This window comes from Saccostrea cucullata, unplaced genomic scaffold (assembly GCF_032062105.1).
Source record: "Saccostrea cucullata isolate Sc308-1 unplaced genomic scaffold, CSIRO_AGI_Scuc_v1 ctg61, whole genome shotgun sequence".
Lineage (NCBI taxonomy): Eukaryota > Metazoa > Mollusca > Bivalvia > Ostreida > Ostreidae > Saccostrea > Saccostrea cuccullata.
The window spans coordinates 730,832-741,705 of NW_026937101.1; the positions used below are offsets into that span (position 1 = coordinate 730,832).

Here is a 10,874-nt window from a genome sequence, read left to right on the forward strand (position 1 = left end):
GTCAATATTCAACAGGGTCAATTTTCAACTTGTTGAGGTCATCAGGGATAAGAGAAAAAATTATCAAGCTGTTGAAAAATGACCCCGGGTATAAATTCAACGACTTTTGGTCTCAATTTTCAACGGAGAAAAAACATTCCTGGTTCAATATTCAACGTTGAAAAATGACCCCCGGTTCAATTTTCAACTCCGGTCAATATTCAACGTTACACCGGATATGGTTTCGCATGTAAAGTGATCGGGAAGCGTTTATTCCTTTTCCTCCTTTGTAATTACATATAACAGTGCAAAAATCAAACAGTCTCTTTTCTTAAACTATTCCTTAAAATGTATGCTGTTGCTTCCAGAGTGTAAAATTTTCATTTGTGGGAAATTAAAAGATGACAAAATCGATTTCTGCAACGCGGGTCAACGATATTAATACCGTACGTAATAACTGATGGTCGTCCGGAGCTTTTGATTTTACTCTGGTTGAATTAATTGTAAAAAAAAAATGTATAGCAATGAAATAACAAACCTTAACACATTATTTTTTTTCTCGTTGTTATTGTTTTAGCATGTCGTCGGGTCTGGAAAAGAGTTCTACATGTACATTGCGCTACACAAAAATTTAGGAATGTTCGCTGCTCCGCCCTTGACGTCAAAATCCATTTTTTTGTTCTTAGCAGATTTACCACGCTTAAATTTTTTTATGATTTTCGTATTCCTGATCAAAATTCTAACAAAGTTGCACAACATGAATTTGAATTAAAGCTGAAAAATTATACACACAAACAGAATTATTTTCGCTCTTATTATGGGACCACGAAGAGTTAGAACATTGGTGTTACATATTTAAGGTCTTTCGTTTCCAACGGAAGACCTTCTACTGATTCTGATGATTAAGATTATTCTTATTATTCTTTTTTTTTTCCTTTTCCTAGACGCCAACTTTGAGGCCTCATATTTCTCTCATTTCTCAATTTTATTTTGCTCAAATTTTCAGACTTTATAGACGTTACTAAACTCTATCAGAATTTTGTCTAGTTTTCCAAAAATTCACTTCCGGTTTTCAGTTATTTCCCTTTAAACGAAAATTTATAGGCTTTCATTTCCAGACAAAGGCTCGGAGATGGCAAAAGCTGGAGCAGAAATTTTACTGATTTTACACAATAGAAGGATTGAAGTTGTGCACATTGATTTTTGTTTTTCGATTCCTCTATTCAAAAGGTGCTATATAGGGGTCAAAAATTAGAACGCCTAAAAGAGCGAAAATTAACACATATTAAGCTTTTTATCTTCTAAATTAAAAATATTTTGTTAAAACATATAGAACAAAATTTGTGCAGAATTACAAGATCTTTCAAATGATATCTCGAAAAAAGGGTTGATCCCTAAACTAAGGGATCTAGAAGGGCCAAAAGTTTTTTCCAGATATCTCAAAAAGTATTGAGAATTTGTAATACGTCTAAGAAGCAAAGTTGTTCAAAATGTCAAGCTTAATCTATTGAAGTCGTCAAAATGCGTCTGGTGACGTCACTTCCAGTCAAAACGGAAGTCGTCAGAAAATGCATATTTTTGCCGTTCTTGACAAGTTTTTGGGTAACATATGTCACTGGAAGCATAAAACTTTAATTTTCCGACCGTCGACATCACTTCCGGTCAAACCGGAAATAGCCATAAATAGCTTATTTTTTAAGGTTTTGATGCAAAATTGAAATTATAAAGTGACTGGAGACGACTTAGCTCATTGTTTTCTTTTGTTGACGTCACTTCCGGTCAAAACAGGACGGAAGACCTACTCGTTGCTTTGCAACGAGCTTTGCTCTAGTTTCAATATCTGATTTCGAGACTGCTCCGGGTACCCCTACTGATGACGCATTTATATACCATTGTACAGAAAATATTTAATATTTGTAAAATATTTTTTGCTTTTATTAATTCTTAGTGTATGTCAAACGTATATGCAAATTTTCACCGAAAGACGTTCATTAGAAAGCAAAATATACACAATGTCTCAATAATTTTCGACAGCCCTCGTATATCCTTAAACGCTCCAGTGTAGTAGTATTCAGTTAGAATCAGTACCGTGACTTACATATACCTCTATGGTATCTCAGACGATGAAATTACAACTAATGACAGACGTGAGTTTCGATGCTTTCTTTTCACTTGGACCTAATCCGTGTATTTAAAGCATCTCAACTTTGCTAATTGTAGGTTGGCGAATGATATGGACTTAGTTTTACATGCCTGGTCATAGACCTTCTCGAGAAACTAATTTTACTATTGGTGAAAACTTGGACCTTCATCGCCACGACCTTATTTTTTCAAATTAATGTCATATGATCTTGACTCTCTGAGTTTTAAAGGAGAATACATGTAACATTTCTTGAGAAACCAATTGAACAGGTTTAATGGTAATGTTTCTCTGTCCATTATACTTTGAGATGGCGTTGTGGTTTTCAGTCTCTCAAAAATTATAGATCGAAATTTTATCAGGCAAGTTTCGTGTCAAAATGTTAGTTGTTTTACTCATCTTGTCTCATGTAGATTATTTTTGTAATTTAAACTTGTATGGCAGGAATATAAGGGCTAAAATATTTATTTATTAAATGAACTTATTTTTGTTAACATATTAATATTCGTTAAAAAAACGTTTACTTGCCCTATGCTATTGCCTAGTATGACGCCTTTTTTCTGCAGCTTGTCCAAAGCTGTACTTGGATTGACTTTTCTAAACTAAGCAATTCATTGTTGATTGTCTCCCCACAAGCTGTGTTGATTAATTTCTTCTCCATTTCTGTATTTTATCCCTACTGGTGCTGTATTTGTAGAGGTTGAAATATCCCTCATATAAATTAACAATATGAGCTTTATTAGACATCCCACTGCCACCATTTTCCCTCCCATCCTAGCTATTAATATGTGTAATTTTGTTTACGGATTCTGTCTTGGTTACTCTTTGCAGTTGCTAGAGAATTTTGTTTTGTGTTGCTATGTTTGGTTTGTATGCTTATAACTGTTTGTTTGGCGGTGGTGTTGCTGGTCTTGAGATTTCATTCAAGTTATTCATATGGTATAGTATGTTTATGCTATGAAAATCATTGGTCCACTTTACAAAAATTATTGGATATTGATTATCCCGGTATAAAAATTGTTGATTGATTGATTGTATGTTGTTTAACGTCCCTCTCGAGAATTTTTCACTCATATGGAGACGCCACCACTTGCCCGTGGAGATCTGCAAATTTTGTCCTATGCTCGGCACTCAGGGCCATGAGCAGTGAGGGATCATTTTCATGCCAGCATCTACTGCGACACAGGACCTCGGTTTATACGATCTCATCTGAAGGACCGGTCTACACGTCCAACAGTGGGACTCGAACCCGCCACGTAAGGATCAACTCCTTACTTCGCGACTCTAGAGCAGTCGCTCTAACCTTTCGCCACGCTTATAAACAGACAAAATGACAGAAAACACAACAAAATCATATTGTTATACCAAGAGTTCACGGTCGGTGTGACCGGTCGATTGGGGGGGGGGGTAATTTTTCCTTGTAAGCACCTGATCCCATCACTGGAATTTACAGGGCTCTATTTTCATTAGCTGTTCACAGATTTGTTTTGAAAAATAAGTTTTCTTCTTCTCTCTTATATGTAATGATAAATCCAATACAACACTTTTCATATTTTGTGCACTCCTTAAAGATAAAGGCACATGTTTCAGGAGAGATAACTTCTTCTATTCAATTCTTATCAGATGACTCTATCCTGTCTCAACTGTGCGTCGAAAGTCGCGACTTCCCTCTTGCAGCACTATGAGTCAAATATGAGTATAATCTTCACTAAATCAAAAGTAATTGGCAAGGTTAAAGTTTTTGCGGACAAATAGACAGACAGCTAGACAGATCGACAGACAGACAGACGGACGGACATGACAAAAAAAACATTGAAACGTCGTTGACGGGGGCATAAAAAATGATCAAAACTTAATATCTTTGAAAAAAGTCGACTTCAAAAATGCAAGGCACTCGCCTTAATTGTGAACCACCAGGGAACTCTTTAATTCCGCAGTAATTCATTAGTCTTAACCATTGAATACATCTTTTTGTCTCAGTCATGATCAGTTATAAAATTATTATAGCTTTTTGCGTCAACGAAATTTTTGCTCTTTTATTCTTACAAAAGGCATTTAAACTTATGTACAACAATGGTATCTCATAAAAATACAATAACAATATTAGACTGTTCCCAAGCATTTTAACTAAGTTTGTTTCATACATTTAATGTCGCTTTTTTTATCTGTTTATTCAATAAAAAAACATTTCTTGAACAAACATGTAATATAGTTTGCTCTCTGCACTCAAGAATTCTAAGAACATGGTTAATTTATGAAAAGAAGAAAACCTCTCATTATTCTTCAGACACGATAAAGGTGTTTTGCATTCGAAAAACTGCTTGTTAGTTTATAAAACAAATAGAATAAATTTCTTCTCCACATCAAAAACAAGACACATGTTAATCAAATATTTGCGAGTATACTAAATTAACAGATTTTCACCGTTGCTACTGTGTAATTATTACTACATGTACATAGCTGTCGTGCTTCATGGTTCCAGGGTTTTTAAAAAAAAAAAAAACCACAAAACAAATAGGAGTGATTTACTTGAATAATATTCATGGTCTTTGATTACTAAATAATTAACTTGTATCTCAGAAAATAAAGTTGTTGAAAACATGCTCATTTCTTGCAAAAAATAACACGATCAATTCACATGAGGTAGCAAAATGTTTCTCAGGTATGTATTGCGGTCCATGGGTCTCTCCTGAATCCATGACTAGACTTTGTCATATTATGTTACGTTCTCCTGCATTACTTAAAACAACGAGACATCGTCATATCAAGGAAACCAAAGGCTTGAATATAACAACTCTAAAGTTGGAATATTGAGTAGATGTGATTCCAACTCACTGTGCTTTTTCTTCTTCAAGATTTATATCAACAGACATCCTGAGCATCTGCAAATGTCAACACAAATCTCTCAAATATAAACAATAATTTGATTAAATTTTACTCATTTTATCGGAAAAACTTACCTCCGTATTGTCAACACGTGAGAAGTCCTCGTAGGTGGAAGGTTTCCTTGGACGATGTTCATTTCCAGATAATTTTATCCAAACACAAACAAGAAACAAAACAATAAAGAAAACGATCGGAACAATAGTCGCCGGAATAAGAATAGATACAAACGCTTGTGTAGAGTTTGGTCCTGGAGTGGTTTGAAGGCCTGTTGGTTGTTGAGTAGTTTGTGATATGTTTGGTTCAAAGGTGGTACCTTAAATGAAATTTAGATAAAATTTTATTAATAATCAAAATAAAAATGAGGCACAGTCAAGTGTATGAGTAAACACCATAAATAAATGAGACAACAGAGAAACAATTCGATATAAAAGTATCTATTTAAAGAGAAAATAATGTCTTTTGCTTCCCATTTATTTATCATGCCTTTAAAACATTATTTATTTTATTTTCAATTTGAAGATGAAACTCAATTTATTCCATTAAAACGCACATATTCCTTTAAGGCTTCCGATTTAAATTAATATTCAATAACTAACAGTGTACAGTTTAACTTCGGTGTCTCGAACACTTACATCACGAATAGCAAGGTTATGTCAAAGTAATTTGGAAGTACTAACCACTTAATCGTAGGTATTAATTTTATTTTCAATTCATCGAATCCTTGGATATTTCCAAGTTTTTTTTTACTCAGTCCCATCGAATTTGAAATAACGAGATATTGTGTACTTGGTAGGTCACTTTTCTGTCTAAACCTGTTTAAATCAGTTCTTGAAATTTTAATATTAAGATAAAACCAATTCGATGAAAACAGCTAGTTTAGTAAAATTGTTAGACGAATATGCAAGATTGTTTTCTATTAAAAAGATCATTCTTAAAGAAAAGAGAGTCTTGTTGCAAATATTCATGGATATTTACATATGAACTGATCTGAAACTAGTTTGGATGTTGCACCTGAACTTAATTGTCAAATTTCCTTTTGAGTTTTGAACGTTCTACTCATGCAATACCGAGAACGTAGAAAGATTGTTGATTGAAAAATATACTGCATTCTTATAAGCTGCTGTAGTGGAGTTAAATTCTACAAGTAGGACATGCTTGAATCTAAACACTTTGGAAATTCGGTTCCTTTATTTGAAAAACAATACATTATGATACCTATACACCTAAATTTTCTATCGTGACACCTGATCCCACTTCTGATGTTTTAGAGGTCCATGGTTGCTCTGGCCCAATTGTTATTTGCACATTCAGGCTTGAATACTGTTTGTAATCTCCATGTATTTCATCTTCAAATGTCAGAGAATTCAAAGTGAACAAAGGTACAAAGTGAACCCGTTCTCAAATTTCCCACTAGATTTTTATCCGGAAATTTATTTATATATGACTATAAGCGAGAATTTTAAAAACATGTCAATATTTAAATAAAATGAAAGAAATTGTAAGGGAGTCATTTCATAAATATTTCATGTCCAGTAAATACATGTAATGAAGTTTACAAGTTTAAAGTACTTGACACACTTTTATCGTAACCCGACATTTAAACCATTGACCCCGTCTGATGCGGTTCTGAAATTGCGCATATGCAAGTGACACACATACATTTGATACGCAGTCATTCAAAAAATCAAAAATCGAGTCTTACCATTCATTGTGCCTACATTCAACAATTATATCGATATCTTTTTTCATCAGCAGACACAAAAACATTCGTTGTACTACGGCTCATCATCAGAATGGTTTGTTTCCTGTTTAAGTCGAAGTCCTGCATTTCTCCTCACTCTAGCAGTTTTTAAACCGGATATTAGTTTTTAGTTTCCCTGTGATGATATCATTCAAGTACCAGAAACTAAAATTGTAAAATATATAGAGTACTGTACTTTTACAAACATTTTAAAAGAAAAAATGCTTTCTTAAGGTGAAATTCGTCATCTGCATTTATATATCAAACGAAAGGCTCATGGGCCTCATAGGTCCCTGAGCATCATGCAACAACATTCCAACAATTAAATTTGGTTCATGTTTTAAACCATAGGCCTTGACACTCACAATTTTGAAAGAGGCACCATAGCTCATCATAACTATACACTTAGCATGTTTTGTTTGGTTACTAAATACCCATATGCATAGTACATGTAGTAGGGGAACAAAAAAGAATTTCAACTAATCAGTAATTATCAGCAGTGCCCCACCCCACAGGAACTATGACCCTAAGTCCACACATTTCACGACAAAGGAAAAGGCATAAATGTTTTATTAATATGAAGGAACAGATTTCAAAGCATTAATTCATTTTCAGCATGTGTATATAATTAAAGACATCCCCCGCCCTCTAAGGTTCCCCTTATCCAGAGGCCTTGAAATTCATAATTCTGGAAGAATGGCCCTTCCTCATCATAACTATGAATGTAGTTAGATTGTTTAATATCCAGGAGCAAGGAAAACTATTTTCAAAGAATTTATGCATTTTTACTTTATAATCAATAAAGCCCCGCTCTATTACACCGGAACCCCTAATCCTGGGGCCATGGAATTCACAATTTTGGAAGAAGCACACTTCCTCATCATAATATACGTACTGTGAAAAATGAATAAAGTGAATGATACTCTGCTACCTTTATAATTATAATGGCAAAGTCCAAGTTTTGCTCTGGGAGACCCGAAATAGGTGTCAGATCAAAAAGAAAAAAAGAAAGTTCACAATGGCATTATGTAATAAAGAATCTGTGAAAATATTATTAAATTTTGTTCAGTGATATAGGAGAAGTTGTGGATAAGAGATGGGTATCTTTTAATATTCTAGAAAGAATGGCAGTATCTATACTTTGCAATGGGAAACTTTAAATATGTGTCAGATCAAAAGTAAAGTAAGAGGTACACAATGGCACTATGTAACAAAGATTCTGTGAAAGTCTCATTAAATTTCAAACGACGTTATACGAGGAGTTGCGGATAAGAGATGGGTACCCAAAAGCATAACAAACAAGTAGATGGACGGATGTCCCTATTACTATATACCCTCACAATTTTCAAGCAGAGGGTTTAATGAATTCATCCTCACATTGCAGATTGTCCTTCGGATAAGAGAGTGTAAGCCGGGCCTCCATGTGGCCCTAGTTGCTTGCTCGAAAGAGATTCTTTACATACTGCTTAAAGACTTTAAGTACTGAGTACAGGTCCTTGTTTTAAACCCTCCATCGGCTTTATTGGTCACATCAATTTAATCCCTAACCTGTTCTGGCCCAGGATCACGAAACGGACTTAGAATCATTTCAAATTTTCAGTTGACACTTACATGTTTATGGAAGATTGAATTTATATTTAAGTTGGCAATCAACAACACTTTTTAAAGCAACATTGAATCATATTTTTATATTGGTCTTCTTGACTATTTCAACATTTTAGTACAAAAAAAAATGAACTAGCTCTAAAGATGTTTTATAATCCTGGGATCCGATCTAAAACTAGCCTGCAAAGGGCCTAACAAATAAAAAAAATATCAAATATACCAGCATTTTTTAGACTGTTACTAAAACTATTGAGTTACACTTTGAATCATCCTTGAATAATCAAAGATTACACATTCTATTTCCCTCATAATTAAAAACAAGGAACAATTAAAGACAACGAACAGCTGTTTGTCTTTTTAAAATGCTAACCATACAGGTCTGTGAAAAGAGCATAAAAGGGGGACCTCTGGAAATTCCAGAGATGAACGCAGCTTTCAGGGAGGAGCGAGTTTTCTTTTTTGACCATTTTTTTTACCATTACACTCGTCCGTAAGCACTATCAATAACTTTTTGACCCGTCATTTTGACGAAGGCAAAATCGTTTGAAGGTAACTTTCTATATACGGTTCACAACCAAAATTAAAATATTTTTTGAAAGTCGTGCGTTTTACATTGTTTTGATGTTAAACATAATTTGATAAACGATTCTCAAAAATCCCCGCTGATTTGAAATTGTCCTTTCCATGATTCTAGATTTGTTCTTAGCCATTAGCATTTTAATCAATTTAATAAAATGTAAGCAAACAAAACAATGCTCGAAAAACAAAAAATGTTTATTCAAAAATCATTCTTGTTTTAAGAAACAATTTATTCTAAGAATTGGGATACTTGGAGATGGGGTCCTTCCGTTGTCTTTGGTGTCAATATCAATTAACACATTTGGGAACAAGTTTTAATATGTCTATCCTCTACAACTTCTTCCTCGGCAGCGTCTTTTTGCTCCGGTGTTATACATTCCGCCGATTCTTTTCCTGCGCGAACTTTTTGCTATAGAAAGAAAAATAAGACTATAGTTAACTAATAATTGATCGATATATTATATTAATCAGGTCAAAAAACGTGAATAAAAATCAATAATGTACTGTTTTCAAGAAATTATATTATTTGAACAAAGTAGTACTTTTCAGTAATACAAATAGTTTAATTCATATTCTATCAAAGTTTCGTCATGTTTTTTTATTCTCAAATATGAATGGTTCGAGTTTATAACATTTGCTTTTAACATAAAACACAATAAAACATATCATCGTATTTTTGTTTGTATTGTTTGAACAAATTGTTTGGCAATATGTCAAAGGGATGGGACACATTAAGGTCCAAAAACTTAGAGAGTCCTCTCTCAAACATTAAATATGACTAGCCATACAACAAAGTTTTAGAATAATATTTATAAATGTACATAGAAGAACAAAAACAATTGTTTTTATTAATAAGGGAAGAATATTAATTGATCATGTTACATATAATTTGATATTATTCAAAATAAAATAATTTCTATAGAGATAAGAGAAATAAGTGATAATTAAAATGACCCGTATCCTGACTAATTTTTTAAAAGTACCAGTTTTTTCTCATTTCCCTGACAAGAAAAAGATTCATCTCCCTCTACACAATTTATGCACATTAGTCATTTTGACATTATGAATTACATGTAATGCATTCGTCATTGTTTGTGTTCAATTTCATTTACAAAAGTAATCCCCACTGTTATTGTACATTATCAATTGTAAGACACACGTTAAAATATCATCATTGCCGTTATGCTTCGAGGATTCTTTTTTCCAACTTAACATAAAATATCAAATTGTTTAAATAAATATGAAATATAAATATTCAATAACCAATGAAATTTACTTTCATATAAAGCTTACCTATCCTAGGCAATGATACAGCATTATTTCCAACATTTCTTTTTGCGATGTTATGAATTGTCCTAAACTCCGTTTTCCCGCCATGGCTTGTACATGTACATAGAAACATTGTTCCCATTAGTAGAAGAATAATAAATAATAGATTCGTGGTCATTCTGTCTCTCTTTGATATGTTCGAACGATGTCTATAGTATCTCAAAAGATAATACCACTTACGCAAAATAGATATTTATTGAAGTCCTTTTTATTTCTTATCAGGAAATTAATGTAGTGTAATGTATTTGTACGTATTACTAGTATTTAAACCATGATGGATGTGAAAACGCCTCACGTGAAAGAAGGTATTTAATGAGTCTGTCATAGAAACAGGTTGTGCACTGCTTTGCAACATTTGTTTGATCGATTGATAATGATCGTCATTAATATAGAATTCTTTCGTAATTAATTTACTGTTCCCCAAACATGAAGCATTATTAAATTCGGTTTATGATTATGAAGAGTTATAGAAATATACATTTTATTCAGTAAGGTGCCCAGAGTTCTTGAAACTGCTCAGGCAGAAATGAAATATTAATTGTCTGAATGGTAAAAAAAAAATGTTGATAAACACTCTTGACGCACTTTGAAAAATATTTTCAAAGTGCGTTGATT

The 10,874-nt window shown here is 33.1% G+C and overlaps 1 long non-coding RNA gene across 1 annotated transcript; it reads right to left on the reverse strand.

The window, feature by feature from the left end:
* Positions 1-9,107: 9,107 nt before the first annotated feature.
* LOC134247298 (uncharacterized) lies at positions 9,108-10,490 on the reverse strand. Its single transcript, XR_009987802.1, has 2 exons — positions 10,224-10,490; positions 9,108-9,339 (listed from the first exon to the last, which is right to left on the reverse strand). It is a non-coding gene; the product is annotated as an uncharacterized LOC134247298 (long non-coding RNA).
* Positions 10,491-10,874: the final 384 nt, after the last annotated feature.